A 15,612-nucleotide genomic window follows, 5' to 3' on the forward strand; every position below is an offset into this window, starting at 1 on the left:
GAGAGGACCCCCTATTACTGAGGAGAGAGGACCCCCTATTACTGAGGAGAGAGGACCCCCTATTACTGAGGAGAGAGGACCCCCTATTACTGAGGAGAGAGGACCCCCTATTACTGAGGAGAGAGGACCCCCTATTACTGAGGAGAGAGGACCCCCTATTACTGAGGAGAGAGGACCCTCTATTACTGAGGAGAGAGGACCCCCTATTACTGAGGAGAGAGGACCCCCTATTACTGAGAAGAGAGGACCCCCATCTCTGAGGGGACAGGACCGGCTCATCTGTATTCTGTAAGTTCTTCACTTTCTAATAACGCGGTTGTGTCTGGTTGTGAACAATGACCTGAGCTGCAGGAGCTTCTCATCTGTGACAGGATCATCATCTGTGGTGGTGGGAGTAGTACTGATGGTGGTAGTGATGGTGGGAGTAGTAGTGATAGTATTAGTAGTGATGGTGGTGGTGGTGGTAGTAGTATTAGTTGTAGTGATAGTGGTAGTAGTAGTGATATATGTAGTAGTGATGATGGTGGGAGTAGTTGTAGTGGTAATGATATATGTAGTAGTGACGGTGGGAGTAGTAGTGATAGTATTAGTAGTGATGGTAGTGGTGGTGGTAGTAGTATTAGTTGTAGTGATAGTGGTAGTAGTAGTGATATATGTAGTAGTGATGATGGTGGGAGTAGTTGTAGTGGTAATGATATATGTAGTAGTGACGGTGGTAGTAGTAGTGATATATGTAGTAGTGATGATGGTGGGAGTAGTAGTAGTTGTAGTGGTAGTATTTCAAAAAGTTAATATTAGGTCCTGGTGGCCATAGGTAACACCTGTCTCCTGGATGTCATCTTGTCTATTCAGCCCATTGTAATAGTTACTACTAGCAGCACTATATTAGTAGTATCATATAAAAGATATTACTGCTACTAGCAGCAGTACTATTATTATTATTATTATTATTATTATTATTATTATTATTATTATTAGTAGTAGTAGTAGTAGTAGTAGTGTTAGTACTAATATATTATTATTATTAGTAGTAGTGTTAGTAGTGTCAGTACTAATATATTATTATTATTAGTAGTAGTAGTAGTAGTAGTAGTGTTAGTAGTGTCAGTACTAATATATTATTATTATTATTAGTAGTAGTAGTAGTAGTGTTAGTAGTGTCAGTACTAATATATTATTATTAGTAGTAGTAGTGTTAGTAGTGTCAGTACTAATATATTATTATTATTATTATTATTATTAGTAGTAGTAGTAGTAGTAGTAGTAGTGTTAGTAGTGTCAGTACTTGTGTCAGGATGAGATGTACAATGTTAGTAGTCGTGTGTTATTATTATTAGTAGTAGTAGCATCCGGCTTCCCCCTTTTCTCCAGTAGTAGCTATAGTAATATTAGTAGTACATGTTTATTATTGTTAGTAGATTATATTTTTATTATATTTACTATTACTGCTATTATTATTTTATTATAGTAAATAATAGGAATAGTACTGGTGTATAACTTTTAGTATTGCTGCTCCATTGTTACTTTTGCCAATAGTCATAGTAGTAGTGGCATATTATTACTGCTGTTAGTGGTACTATATTACTGTAAGTAGTAGTAGTTATAGTGGTAGAGTATCAGTAATAGTAGTAATCTGGATCAGTACTTAGTATAGTTAATACTAGCAGCAGTAGGAAACTATTGGTCTAAGGGGACGATATAACATCCAGCATGTCCAACCATTTACTTTGGAAACCATTGGTAATGATGATGATGGTGGTGGTGGTGATTAAGGGGATGATGATGATGTGGATAGTGATTATCATTACTGTACAGTGAATACACACCTGCCAACTGTCCCGGCTCTGCTATACCAGCCCTGTCACCCAGTCTGACAAGGCTCAGCGATGATGCACACCCACCCAGAGAGGGCGCTGTGAGGGGGTTTGTGCAGGTACCCAGGTGGTCTCACAGAGGGGCTGAAATCCCCCCATTTTGGCCTCCAGTATGTAGGTAGCTGTGTGGATACCATTACTCAGTGCTGTCATGATCCGTCCTTTGACTCAAGGTGACAAAATGAATAATACTTATTGTCCTTTCTGATGAATTATAACTATTACTACTTGTATGATGGGGTTTAGGGTTATTATGACTACTAATACTGCTGGCACTATTATTGCTGTATAACGCTTACAGGACCACTAGGATAGAAGCCACAGTCCCTTTATGTCAGCATACTACTACATCTATCTATCTATCTCCTATCTATCTATCTATCTATCTATCTATCTATCTATCTATCTATCTATCTATCTATCTATCTCTATCTATCTATCTATCTATCTATCTATCTCCTATCTATCTATCTATCTATCTATCTATCTATCTATCTATCTATCTCCTATCTATCTATCTCCTATCTATCTATCTATCTATCTATCTATCTATCTATCTCCTATCTATCTATCTATCTATCTATCTATCTATCTATCTATCTATCTATCTATCTCCTATCTATCTATCTATCTATCTATCTATCTATCTATCTATCTATCTATCTATCTATCTATCTATCTTCTATCTATCTATCTATCTCTTATCTATCTATCTATCTATCTATCTATCTCCTATCTATCTCCTATCTATCTCCTATCTATCTATCTATCTATCTATCTATCTATCTATCTATCTATCTATCTCTTATCTATCTATCTCCTATCTATCTATCTATCTATCTATCTATCTATCTATCTATCTATCTATCTATCTATCTATCTATCCATCACAGACCGGAGGGATCACCGCTCTCTCCTGGGAATTGCTTTGCTGTGAGCCGATTGTCTTGTTCCTTGTTGCGAGGAGATTAATTCCAGTATAAGTCACAGTCGGCAGGAGATCCAGTTCCAAGGTGATGAGGATAAATCTTGTGCATTTCCCAGTACAGTGATGGTTTCCAGTAGGGGTTATTGTGTTGTACAGAGGTAAATGTCTCTCCCCTCAGCGCCCGCACTCTGTACATGGGGTCGGCCATTGGCCGGCTGATCACTTGTAGTAAATTCAGTGCCAGAATGGCAAAAAAACGCAGTCGTGATCACATTTCTCCTTCCTATGAATAAAGGTGCATATTAATCAGGTATCCTGGATAAAATAGACGCCCTAACATGATGCCAGTGCCAATGCCATAGTGCACCCACATAATACAAAATGGAGGTTCCCCATGCCAACCACAAGTACCCCCCGTTCCCCCATTATTCTATTACTGCCCCGTCCCTATCTGCTTCTTAAGGTAACGAAAGATTTCTACCCAAATGCCCCATATTGATGCCACATTGATGCTTAAAAGGGGTTATCCCTAAATTAAGCGATATCCTCATCCACAGGATAACTAGCTGATCAGTAGGTTCTGACCACTTGGACCCCCACCAGTCCCAAAAACAGAGGTGACTTGGTCTATAGGACTCTGAACGTCCCCAACCTCAGCATCAATGTTGGGATTTTATAGAGATCAGAGTTTTATAGAGAGCAGCGTTGTATAAACTTTGGCGTGTTGGACGGAGATCAGCTGTAGTTAGAGATCAGCAGTGCACTGCCCAACACCTTCACCTTTCTATCAGTTCTGTAACACTGAGGCATTCATCTATATGATCCGTTCCTCCGCACAATCAATTCCTCAGTGTGACCCATTCCCTCATATGATCCATTCCCCCGTATGATCTATTCCTCCATAGGATCCATTCCTCTGTATGATTCTTTTCCCCATATGATCCATTCCCCCGTATGATCCTTTCCTCTTTGTATGATCCATTCCTCCTTATGATCTATTCCCCCATAGGATCCATTCTCCTCTGTATGATCCATTCCCCTCTGTATGATCCATTCCCCTCTGTATGATCCATTCCCCAAATTATGATCCATTCCCCAAGTTATGATCCATTTCCCCTTTTTATGATCCATTTCCCCTCTGTAGGATCCATTCCCCTATGTAGGATCCATTCCCCTCCGTAGGATCCATTTCCCTCCATAGGATCCATTCCCCTCTGTAGGATCCATTCCCCTCTGTAGAATCCATTCCCCTCCATAGGATCCATTTCCCTCCATAGGATCCATTCCCCTCCGTAGGATCCATTCCCCTCCGTAGGATCCATTTCCCTCCGTAGGATCCATTCCCCTCCGTAGGATCCATTCCCCTCCGTAGGATCCATTCCCCTCCGTAGGATCCATTCCCCTCCGTAGGATCCATTTCCCTCCGTAGGATCCATTTCCCTCCGTAGGATCCATTTCCCTCCGTAGGATCCATTCCCCTCCGTAGGATCCATTCCCCTCCGTAGGATCCATTCCCCCGTAGCCACCCTCATCCTGCTGCCTGGGACGCATCACACACGATCCGCAGCCGCTCGGCTCATTCATGGCCAAATATAGCGGCAGATCGATTCACAGCTTTAATTTCTAGGCATCTCCTATATAATCTGCACAGTCAGCCATAGCTAGGATTTCCTTCACCTTGGGCAAAGATTCAGCTCCGTGCTTGATTGTGGTATCCGAAAACCCCAGCCAAAGCGGAGAGGCTTGTTGGCATCCCCCCGGCGCCCTGGCACGTGCCCGGCCGCCCCCACCCCCATCTAGCCTCTGCAGGCAGCTCTTGTCCTTCCCCATTTCATACAGCACATTACTTTCTTCTGACCAAGTTTCTACATTCTAATCAAACATAATGTAATCAGTATCCTATGGATACAGGAAGCTGAGATAAGAGGAGCTGTTTGCTGGGGTCCTCACACTGTACAGCTGCTCCAGGAATCCTAAGGAATAAAATAATAAACTACTTTTCACCCTGTTAGAGAAAGAAAACTGCGTGCAGCACAGAAACGGTTATTTGTGACTGCTGCATCAAACAGCTCCATATATCTCAGCTTCCTGCACATGCACAATTTTAGTAATAAGAGAGACTCTCATTCTAGATCACCTGGAATACCTGTTCATCATACAGTACATAGAACCTTTTTGATTTCAGTGACAAGATTGTAATGCTTCATTTGCCCAGCGGGGGTGCTGCAGGTAAATTATCCACAGATTATACTTCTTAAAGGGAGAGTCCATAGGGCTGTGAGAGTAGACTCCGTTCTACGCCTCAGGTTGAGCATTCAACTCCTGGTGTGCTTTATTTATTCTCACCAAATTCTTTGTGTCTGCGGCCGCTCTAAGAGCATTATAATGCCGAGATTTAATAATAAAAAAAATTCTTGCAGACTCAATATAATAATGCCATCATAATCCAGAGCGCATACAATATTTAATAGGCTTTCTACAAAAGCAATAAAAGCAGGACGGAGTTCCTCCAAACGTAATCACTATTCACAGCAGAGATGCAAATGGTTTACGCTCCGGTGATGGATAAGTAAATCATTTCCCATCTAATACCTACCTGTTCTAGCACCAAGAAATGTACACAGCCCCGCCGGCCCTGTATTATAGAGGTACTCCGCTGCCATGGCACCGCTTTATTTGAGCTCCCGTATTACAGCTGCATTGTCGTTCCCGTAATACAGCTGCATTGTTGTTCCTGTATTACAGCTGCATTGTTGTTCCTGTATTACAGCTGCATTATTGTTACTGTATTACAGCTGCATTGTTACTGTATGACAGCTGCATTGTTGTTGTTTCCGTATTACAGCTGCATTGTTGTTCCCGTATTACAGCTGTATTGTTGTTCCTGTATTACAGCTGCATTATTGTTCCTGTATTACAGCTGCATTGTTGTTCCTGTATTACAGCTGCAATGATGTTCCTGTATTACAACTACATTATTGTTCCCGTATTACAGCTGCATTGTTGTTCCCGTATTACAGCTGTATTGTTGTTCCCGTATTACAGCTGTATTGTTGTGCCTGTATTACAGCTGCATTATTGTTACTGTATTACAGCTGTATTGTTCTTCCTGTATTACAGCTGCATTATTGTTACTATATTACAGCTGCATTGTTGTTCCCGTATTACAGCTGCATTGTTGTTCCCGTATTACAGCTGCATTATTGTTCCTGTATTACAGGTCCTCCTGAGCAGGTAGAGCCTGCTGTGGCCCTTTCTGTACAATGTGTCCATGTGATCAGCCCAGTCCAGCTTATTATTGAGGACCACACCCAGATATTTATAAGTGTTCACTGTCTCAATGTCCGTCCCCTCGATGTCCACTGGACTTGGAGGAAATTTGCGCTTGCGAGGAAATTTGCCCTTGCGGTTGTTCCCGTATTACAGCTGTATTATTGTTCCTGTATTACAGCTGCATTGTTTTTCCCATATTACAGCTGTATTGCTGTTCCTGTATTACAGCTGCATTGTTGTTACTGTATTACAGCTGCATTGTGGTTCCTGTATACAGCTGCATTGTTCCCGTATTACAGCTGTATTGTTGTTCCTGTATTACAGCTGTATTGTTTTTCCCGTCTCACAGCTGCATTGTTGTTCCTGTATTACAGCTGTATTGTTCCCGTATTACAGCTGCATTGTTGTTCATGGACAGTTTGCTCATTGGGAATTAAAGGAGCACTCTGGAGAAAAACAAATATTGTTAAAGCGGCACTATCAGCAGGTTCTGCCCAATGAACCTGCTGATATGCCCCACCAGCTGTTTACCTTGTAACTCTTTTCTTCTCCTCCGTGTTTTCCTGCAATTTCCTAATTGCCTCTGTGCTAATTAGGGGCTTAGGAGCATTTGAGGTGTCGCCCTGTGGCCTGAAGCACCCGCCGGGCCCGCCGCGTCCCATCCCACCCACTATGCATATTCGTGCGGGAAGCAGCCTGTCTTCGACGGGACATCTTCCTTGCACGTGCGTAGCAAAGGGGCCACTATGCATATATGGATGTGCATAGTGGGCAGAGTAGGCTGGGCAGGACAAGCGGGTGCTCTGGCCCACATGGCGATGTCCCAAAAGCTCCTAAACCCCTAATTAGCATAGGGGCAATTAGGGAATTGCAGGAAAACACAGAGGAGAAGAAAAGAATTGTGGCCAGTTACTGTAAAGTTGTTGTGACGCCAGTACTGTAGTGCTACATAGGTGTGATATTGGTACCTGTTTTGGCCGGTATATGTCCCCAAATGGTCGGTAATCTCTGGGCTTGTTGCGGGTCCCTTGGGCTCTTGTCACGGCTACCTGGAGTGGTTGTAAACCCACCCGGGATGTTGGTACCGCCAACCACAGAGAAGGGTAAAAATAACCCAAGGTAGGCAGTGGTGTGTGTGTGCAGGTGCAGGAACATAAGACAGAGTCCCGTGTGTTTGGTTTAAAAATCGAACACTTTACTGAGCGAAGTTGTAGGTCAAAAGTACACGTAATAAAGGTAGTGCAAATCTTGGTAAATGTAGTTTTTGACTGTAGAATAAGACCAGTGCTTTAAGAGGTATGTGCTTTTGGTAGTAAGTGCTTTGTGAAGAGAAGGAAGAGGAGAGGAGTTGCCAGAGGAGCCTTGCCCAATGTAGAATCTGTACTCTGCCGAAACTAAAGTGTAGATAAGTAGAAGTAAGGGCCCTATTACACCAACAGATGTCTGACAGATTATCTGACAGATTTTTTCCGCCAAAGCCAGGAACGGACTATAAATAGAGAATAGGTCATAAAGGAAAGACTGAGATTTCTCCTCTTTTCAAATCCATTCCTGGTTTTGGCTGAAAAAAATCTGTCATATGTGTAATAGGGCCCTAAGTAATACTCGTACTCACGTTTAGGCTATGTTCACACTACGTAAAACTACGGCCGTTGTTGCCGATGGCAACAACGGGCATAGTTTTTGTGCAGCGGAACACAGCCTATTAAGCAATGGGATCCCGGCCGGAGCGTACACACATCGTATACGCTCCGGCCGGGATCTGTGCGGCCCCGCAAATAACTGACAGGTCAGTTTTCTGCGGCCGGAATTCAGCGAATTCCGGCCGCAGAAAGACCTGTCAGTTCACACAGTGAAGCGAGTGGCTCCAGACGCTTGCTTCACTGTGTGCTATGGTAAGCTCTGATGCGGGCGCGCACTGATGCGCCCGCATCAGAGTTCTGTGGCTGGAAAGATCACCCGGCCAGAGATGATACGGCCAGAGACCGGCCGTTCCATGACCCGGCCTGGGTCACGGAACGGCCGGTTTAATACGTAGTGTGAACATAGCCTTAGACAATAGTCTGACCACCTTCTGCCCCCTAGTTGCAAAGAACCCGTCTTAGGTGGAAAGCTTGAGCCCCAGTCGTCGGTTATCTGGGTGTAGCAGACTTCCAAGACTACCTAGTCATCCTGCACTGTTCTGTAGGATACCTAGACCTATTCTGGTAGCTTTGTCCTACTGGGGTCAGATCCTCTCATATCAGGAGACTGCCCTGCACATTTTTGGGAGGTTCCTGGCATGGGCTAGGTGGCTTCCCTCCCCTAAGGTGAACTTAGCACTGCATAACTGTAGTAGTTGCTTGTACAAAGAATAAAGTCTTTTGCTGCATCTATCTCTGGTCCCTGTCAGTGGTCCTGGCTAAAGCCAGGCCCTGGCTTAACTTCTGCAGGAACTTAGTCTCTGTGTGTCCTCTCTCACTAAAAACTAGCTAGAGACTAACTCACTTCCTCCACCAGGTTAACTCCTCCTACAGGGGCTATATCTAAACCTTCCTGTGAGTGGTGGGACTGAGTGTGGGTGAGAGAGAAGAAGAACAGGATAGGACAAGAAAGAAGAGCACCTGCAACTGGTCAGCATACAACACATGACACAAAACAGTGAACCCTACAACCATGCATAAAAGACATAAAACAGTAGCGACACCTAGTGGGGAAAATAAGGTACTTCATCTCCCTCTTTGTTAACCTGAGAGAAAACTTTCCAAGGTGCCAAGGAAAAACACCAGTGATGAGACACCACAGAATTATCTACAGCGACCGAGTTACAAGGTAAACCGCCTGTGGGGCATATCAGCAGCTTCATTGGGCAAAACCTGCTGATAGTGCCACTTTAAATTGAACCCTGTTACAAAATCATAAAATTTGTAATGTATCTTTATTAGTTGCTTTGCTATAGACAGCAGTCTGCAGGGCTATGTGTAGCAGGTGCCTGCTGGACTTCAGGAGACTGCACCTGTCTGACTCTGGGGGACCATGTCATAGCTGGAGGAAAAGAGGAAAAGGAAGCAACGGTAACCACTGGCTGCCTTGCCCATCATGGTGCCAAGACCTCTTCTACCTTCTCCTCCTCCTTCTCTCTTTATCCATCGCTGTAGGTACAGTAGCAGACATGGTCCTCTGAATCACTGAAGGCAGCTGCTACACATAGTCATCCACTGCACACCGCGTCACTGCCTGTAGCACAGTAGCTTCATAGTGAAATGGCCATAGGGGGAGTAGGGAGCCCATCTCTGCTCTTAATACACATGCAGTACTAATGCCACCATATAGTAATAGTACCTCCATAGGGGAATAATGCTCCTGTGCGATCATACAGTAATAGTACCTCCATAGGGGAATAATGCTCCTGTGCCATGATATAGTAATAGTACCTCCATAGGGGAATAATGCTCCTGTGCCATGATATAGTAATAGTACTTCCATAGGGGAATAATGCTCCTGTGCCATGATATAGTAATAGTACCTCCATAGGGGAATAGTACCTCCATAGGGGAATAATGCTCCTGTGCGATCATACGGTAATAGTACCTCCATAGGGGAATAATGTCCCTGTGCCATCATATAGTAATAGTACCTCCATAGGGGAATAATGCTTCTGTGCCATCATACGGTAATAGTACCTCCATAGGGGAATAATGCTCCTGTGCCATCATACGGTAATAGTACCTCCATAGGGGAATAATGCTCCTGTGCGATCATACGGTAATAGTACCTCCATAGGGGAATAATGCTCCTGTGCCATCATATAGTAATAGTACCTCCATAGGGGAATAATGCTTCTGTGCCATCATACGGTAATAGTACCTCCATAGGGGAATAATGCTTCTGTGCCATCATATAGTAATAGTACCTCTATAGGGGAATAATGCTCCTGTGCCATCATACGGTAATAGTACCTCCATAGGGGAATAATGTCCCTGTGCCATCATACGGTAATAGTACCTCCATAGGGGAATAATGCTCCTGTGCCATCATACGGTAATAGTACCCCCATGGGGGAATAATGCTCCTGTGCCATGATATAGTAATAGTACCTCCATAGGGGAATAATGCTTCTGTGCCATCATATAGTAATAGTACCTCCATAGGGGAATAATGCTCCTGTGCCATGATATAGTAATAGTACCCCCATGGGGGAATAATGCTCCTGTGCCATGATATAGTAATAGTACCTCCATAGGGGAATAATGCTTCTGTGCCATCATATAGTAATAGTACCTCCATAGGGGAATAATGCTCCTGTGCCATGATATAGTAATAGTACCTCCATAGGGGAATAATGCTTCTGTGCCATCATATAGTAATAGTACCTCCATAGGGGAATAATGCTCCTGTGCCATCATACGGTAATAGTACCTCCATAGGGGAATAATGCTCCTGTGCCATCATATAGTAATAGTACCTCCATAGGGGAATAATGCTCCTGTGCCATCATACGGTAATAGTACCTCCATAGGGGAATAATGCTCCTGTGCCATCATATAGTAATAGTACCTCTATAGGGGAATAATGCTCCTGTGCCATCATACGGTAATAGTACCTCCATAGGGGAATAATGCTCCTGTGCCATCATAGGGTAATAGTACCTCCATAGGGGAATAATGCTCCTGTGCCATCATACTGTAATAGTACCTCCATAGGGGAATAATGCTCCTGTGCCATCATACGGTAATAGTACCTCCATAGGGGAATAATGCTCCTGTGCCATCATACTGTAATAGTACCTCCATAGGGGAATAATGCTTCTGTGCCATCATATAGTAATAGTACCTCCATAGGGGAATAATGCTCCTGTGCCATCATACGGTAATAGTACCTCCATAGGGGAATAATGCTCCTGTGCCATCATATAGTAATAGTACCTCTATAGGGGAATAATGCTCCTGTGCCATCATACGGTAATAGTACCTCCATAGAGTAATAATGCTCCTGTGCCATCATACGGTAATAGTACCTCTATAGAGTAATAATGCTCCTGTGCCATCATACGGTAATAGTACCTCCATGGGGGAATAATGCTCCTGTGCCATCATACGGTAATAGTACCTCCATGGGGGAATAATGCTCCTGTGCCATCATACGGTAATAGTACCTCTATAGAGTAATAATGCTCCTGTGCCATCATATAGTAATAGTACCTCCATAGGGGAATAATGCTCCTGTGCCATCATACGGTAATAGTACCTCCACAGAGTAATAATGCTCCTGTGCCATCATACGGTAATAGTACCTCTATAGAGTAATAATGCTCCTGTGCCATCATATAGTAATAGTACCTCCATAGAGTAATAATGCTCCTGTGCCATCATATAGTAATAGTACCTCCATAGAGTAATAATGCTCCTGTGCCTCCATAAATATTTTGTAGAATAAAATGCAGAACTATCTTTCTGGCCTGAGTTTCCATTTCATGCTCTGTTACATCTCTCTCCTGGCTTCACCCTGTCGGCTTCATTTTATTTTTAGTTCACATTCTTTAATTTACATTTATAAATAGCAGATTTTAATTATTTTCAGATGTGAGGTCTTCCCGGTGCTAATGTTATTAGATAACCCGACATACCAGGGGTGGGATCCAGATCTGTACGGCCAAGTGTGCAGCTTGTGGTTAGAGGGAGCAGCAAGGAGAAGGGAATAAGGTGTAAAAAAGAGGGGAGGCAAAAAGGAGTTTGGCCAGTCAAGGCTAGGGTCTACCGGAGGGTCCAGTGCCATGATGTCTGCTTCATGTATCAGTGGCTACATACAGTACTTGCCAACATTAAAAATCAAAAATCAGGCATAAACCAGGCACAAAAAGGTATACTTTTATGCAATTCTTGTGTCAGACGCAGGTTCCACCAAATTCCCTAAGAGGCGCATGCCTCTTAGTGAATTCAGCGGGGGAACTGGCACTGGTATCAGTACGTTGGTCTTGATGAATTCCCACCCTTGTCTCTAAATATCCTTGATTTTTGCAGTGTGGTATGGACTATAGTGTATGTTCTGTGCATGTGAACCCAGTATTCTTTGTGTGTGGAGCACAAGGGGCTGCAACAGGTGGTGTAGTTCTGGGCTGGGTGCAGTAGTGTGTTATCACGTTGTCTCACGATGTCACGTCTGTGTCTCAACTCACGAGACTGTACACTAAAAAAAGGGATGCTTTTTGATCCATGTCTTTTTTTTAACAATGAAAGTCAATGAAAAAACTAAATAACATGAATTGCCACCAATGCATCCAATTTTTGAATCTGTTTTTCATCCATCTTTTCATAAAACGGATGAGAAAAAAATTGCAAAAACGCCTTAGCTGGATACTTCTTTGGGATCTGATACATACTAATAGTGAGTGGCCAGACGTCTGAGCATATTAGGATCTTATAAATGACTAAGCTGGGGTGCCCACTAGAATTGCCAGTGAGAAAACATCTACATGACACATTTTGCTTGGTAAGTCACAGAAATCGCCAGAGAACCTGTAAAGCTTTAACCATCAAATTTGATGACACATGAGCTCCAAGAGCTAGGCTGGCAGTCAGCTAGGCTGGGGAGGGGCTGGCAGTCAGTCTGGGGGGGGGGGGCTGGCAGTCAGCTAGGCTGGGGAGGGGCTGGCAGTCAGCAAGGCTGGGGAGGGGCTGACAGTCAGCTAGACTGGGGAGGGGCTGACAGTCAGCTAGGCTGGGGAGGGGCTGACAGTCAGCTAGGCTGGGGAGGGGCTGGCAGTCAGCTAGGCTGGGGAGGGGCTGGCAGTCAGCTAGGCTGGGGAGGGGCTGGCAGTCAGCTAGGCTGGGGAGGGGCTGGCAGTCAGCTAGGCTGGGGAGGGGCTGACAGTCAGCTAGACTGGGGAGGGGCTGGCAGTCAGCTAGACTGGGGAGGGGCTGGCAGTCAGCTAGGCTGGGGTGGGGCTGGCAGTCAGCTAGGCTGGGGAGGGGCTGGCAGTCAGCTAGGCTGGGGAGGGGCTGGCAGTCAGCTAGGCTGGGGAGGGGCTGGCAGTCAGCTAGGCTGGGGAGGGGCTAGCATTCAGCTAGGCTGGGGAGGGGCTGGCAGTCAGCTAGGCTGGGGAGGGGCTGGCAGTCAGGCTGGGGAGGGGCTGGCAGTCAGGCTGGGGAGGGGCTGGCAGTCAGCTAGGCTGGGGAGGGGCTGACAGTCAGCTAGGCTGGGGAGGGGCTGACAGTCAGCTAGGCTGGGGAGGGGCTGACAGTCAGCTAGGCTGGGGAGGGGCTGACAGTCAGCTAGGCTGGGGAGGGGCTAGCATTCAGCTAGGCTGGGGAGGGGCTGGCAGTCAGCTAGGCTGGGGAGGGGCTGGCAGTCAGCTAGGCTGGGGAGGGGCTGGCAATCAGCTAGGCTGGGGAGGGGCTGGCAGTCAGCCAGGCTGGGGAGGGGCTGGTAGTCGGGTAGGCTGAGGAGGGGCTGGCAGTGTGAGGTTTATGAGGCCTTACAGAATGATGCAGGCGCTTCTTTCTTCAATGCAGTGTTGGGCAGAGAAAGTGACTATGTACCTATGTAATGTGGGCACCAGATGTTACATGGCGGCGATGGCGCTATGCTTCGCTTATTTACCATTTTCAACCTGATAAGTTTCCTTTAAAGTCTGATGTGTAACCACAGCGCTGGGTAGGGCTTAAAGCTATATGCAGTGATACATTTATTGGTCTACATTTCAGCCTGTGGGGCTCCACAATTCAACAGTCGGTGTCACTATTTCCAGTACGGACATCTATTGCAAGCGCTAGGCAGAGGCCGTATAACACGGCAAGATTATTTACCAAATCAAGTATCACCCCGTGTGGTGGGAATGCACTGCTCGATGGCTGATCATATTCTGCCGGCTGATTGAAGCAAAGGGATGCAAAGCAATCTAACAGCTGTGGCTGCACCATTATTCAGCTGTGTAATAGGTCCCGTAAGTGAGTGCAGACCCCATAGTACACTATTTACAAGCAGGAGCAGTATGCCTTTGTTGTATTACTACACCACTCTTGTCTCCAGTTTGGGTGCCGTTCTGTCAGTCAGTTTCATTGACTTCCATTGAATTGAAGAAAGTGACCAGCACCTCCGGTTGTTTCTGTCACTTTAAGAAATTGGCAACTAGTCCCAGAGATGTCAAAAGTTTGATTAGTTGGGGTCTGTGTGTTCGGACCCCCATCAACTGTTAGATGGGGCTGGGAGAAGCTCAATGCTTAGCACTTCACTCCCCATCTTGCTGCAGGAGACAGTCTCCATAAGGCAGAAAGCCGGGGAGTGAAGTGCTTAGCAGAGCACCTCTCCTGGTTCCAACAATTGGTGAGGGTTTCAACACTCAGGTCCCAACCCATTAAAAGGGGACTCTGGCAAAAATCTTTTTCTTTCAAATCAGAAAGTTATACAGATTTGTAATTTATTTCGATTTAAAAATCTCCAGTCTTCCAGTACTTATCAGCTGCTGTATGTCCTGCGGAAAGTGGTGTATTCTCTCCAGTCTGACACAGTCTGTCCATGTCAGGAACTGTCCAGAGCAGTAGCAAATCCCCATAGAAAACCTCTCCTGCCCTGGACAGTTCCTGGCATGGACAGAGGTGGCAGCAGAGAGCACTATGTCACACTGGAAAGAATACACCGCTTCCTGCAGGACATACAGCAGCTGATAAGTACTGGAAGACTGGAGATTTATAAATAGAAGTAAATTACAAATCTATATAACTTTCGTATACTAGTTGATGTAAAAGATTTTTGCAGGAGTACCCCTTTAAAACTTGTGCCATGTCCCCGGTACATGTGAACCTTTTTTAAAGTGACAGTGCTCATTTTAATTATGCAGCTTAAACCCTGTTTGCTTTATAGGAGATAGCTATATGTTCACATTGTAAGGCTATGTTCACACTGCGTATGAGTCCAGCCGCATTTCATCCGCCGCAGTACATGTGCGGCTGAAACTACGGGCGTGGGAAAAATCGACATGCGGCCGGATGCGTACGAACCGCGTACATACGCCAGTAGTACAGTTATGCTTCCCTAGCTTGTTTCGAAGCGATCTGAAACAGGTCATTTACTTGGAAATCTTTGCCCAGCCTCCGCAGAGGAGCCCCCCCCCCCCCCCCCGACTGCTCAGAGTTCCCTCATTTATCTGTGATAAGTGTGTGCGAGGCCTTGCAGATTGTATGTATAGTTATATAGATCACATATCCCATCATTCTTAGCAGCAATAAGCAATCCCGCTATACATGGTTTTCCTCTGGGTGCAAAATATCAGTTTACTTCAATGTCAATTTCACTGGGTCACCGGAGTATTTTAAGGGAAGGTTAACAGGGGATTCTGCCAAGATTTATTTTATTTATTTATTTATTTTTTCATTTCTTTAACCCCTTCATGTTGCAGCCAATTTTGATTTTTAATTTTTTTTCCTCGCCAACACAATTGTATTTTTTAATACCACTCTTTATTTTTCTATACAATAAACTGCTGAACTGAAAAAAATAAAATATTTGGGAGATGAAACAAAAAAAAAGAAAAAAGAAAAAAAAAGAAAAGTTTACAAAAAA

The 15,612-nt window shown here is 44.7% G+C and overlaps 1 protein-coding gene across 1 annotated transcript in view; it reads left to right on the forward strand.

Annotated features, from left to right (window-relative positions):
• CALCR (calcitonin receptor) overlaps positions 1-15,612 on the forward strand; it is a 180,296-nt gene that overhangs the window by 971 nt on the left and 163,713 nt on the right. Inside the window, exon 1 of the mRNA XM_069959416.1 lies at positions 1-288. This exon is cut by the window's left edge and continues 971 nt beyond it. The gene's annotated coding sequence lies outside the window, so the exon portion shown is untranslated. The remainder of the gene's footprint in view (positions 289-15,612) is intronic.

The sequence above is a fragment of the Dendropsophus ebraccatus genome, chromosome 2 (assembly GCF_027789765.1).
Source record: "Dendropsophus ebraccatus isolate aDenEbr1 chromosome 2, aDenEbr1.pat, whole genome shotgun sequence".
Lineage (NCBI taxonomy): Eukaryota > Metazoa > Chordata > Amphibia > Anura > Hylidae > Dendropsophus > Dendropsophus ebraccatus.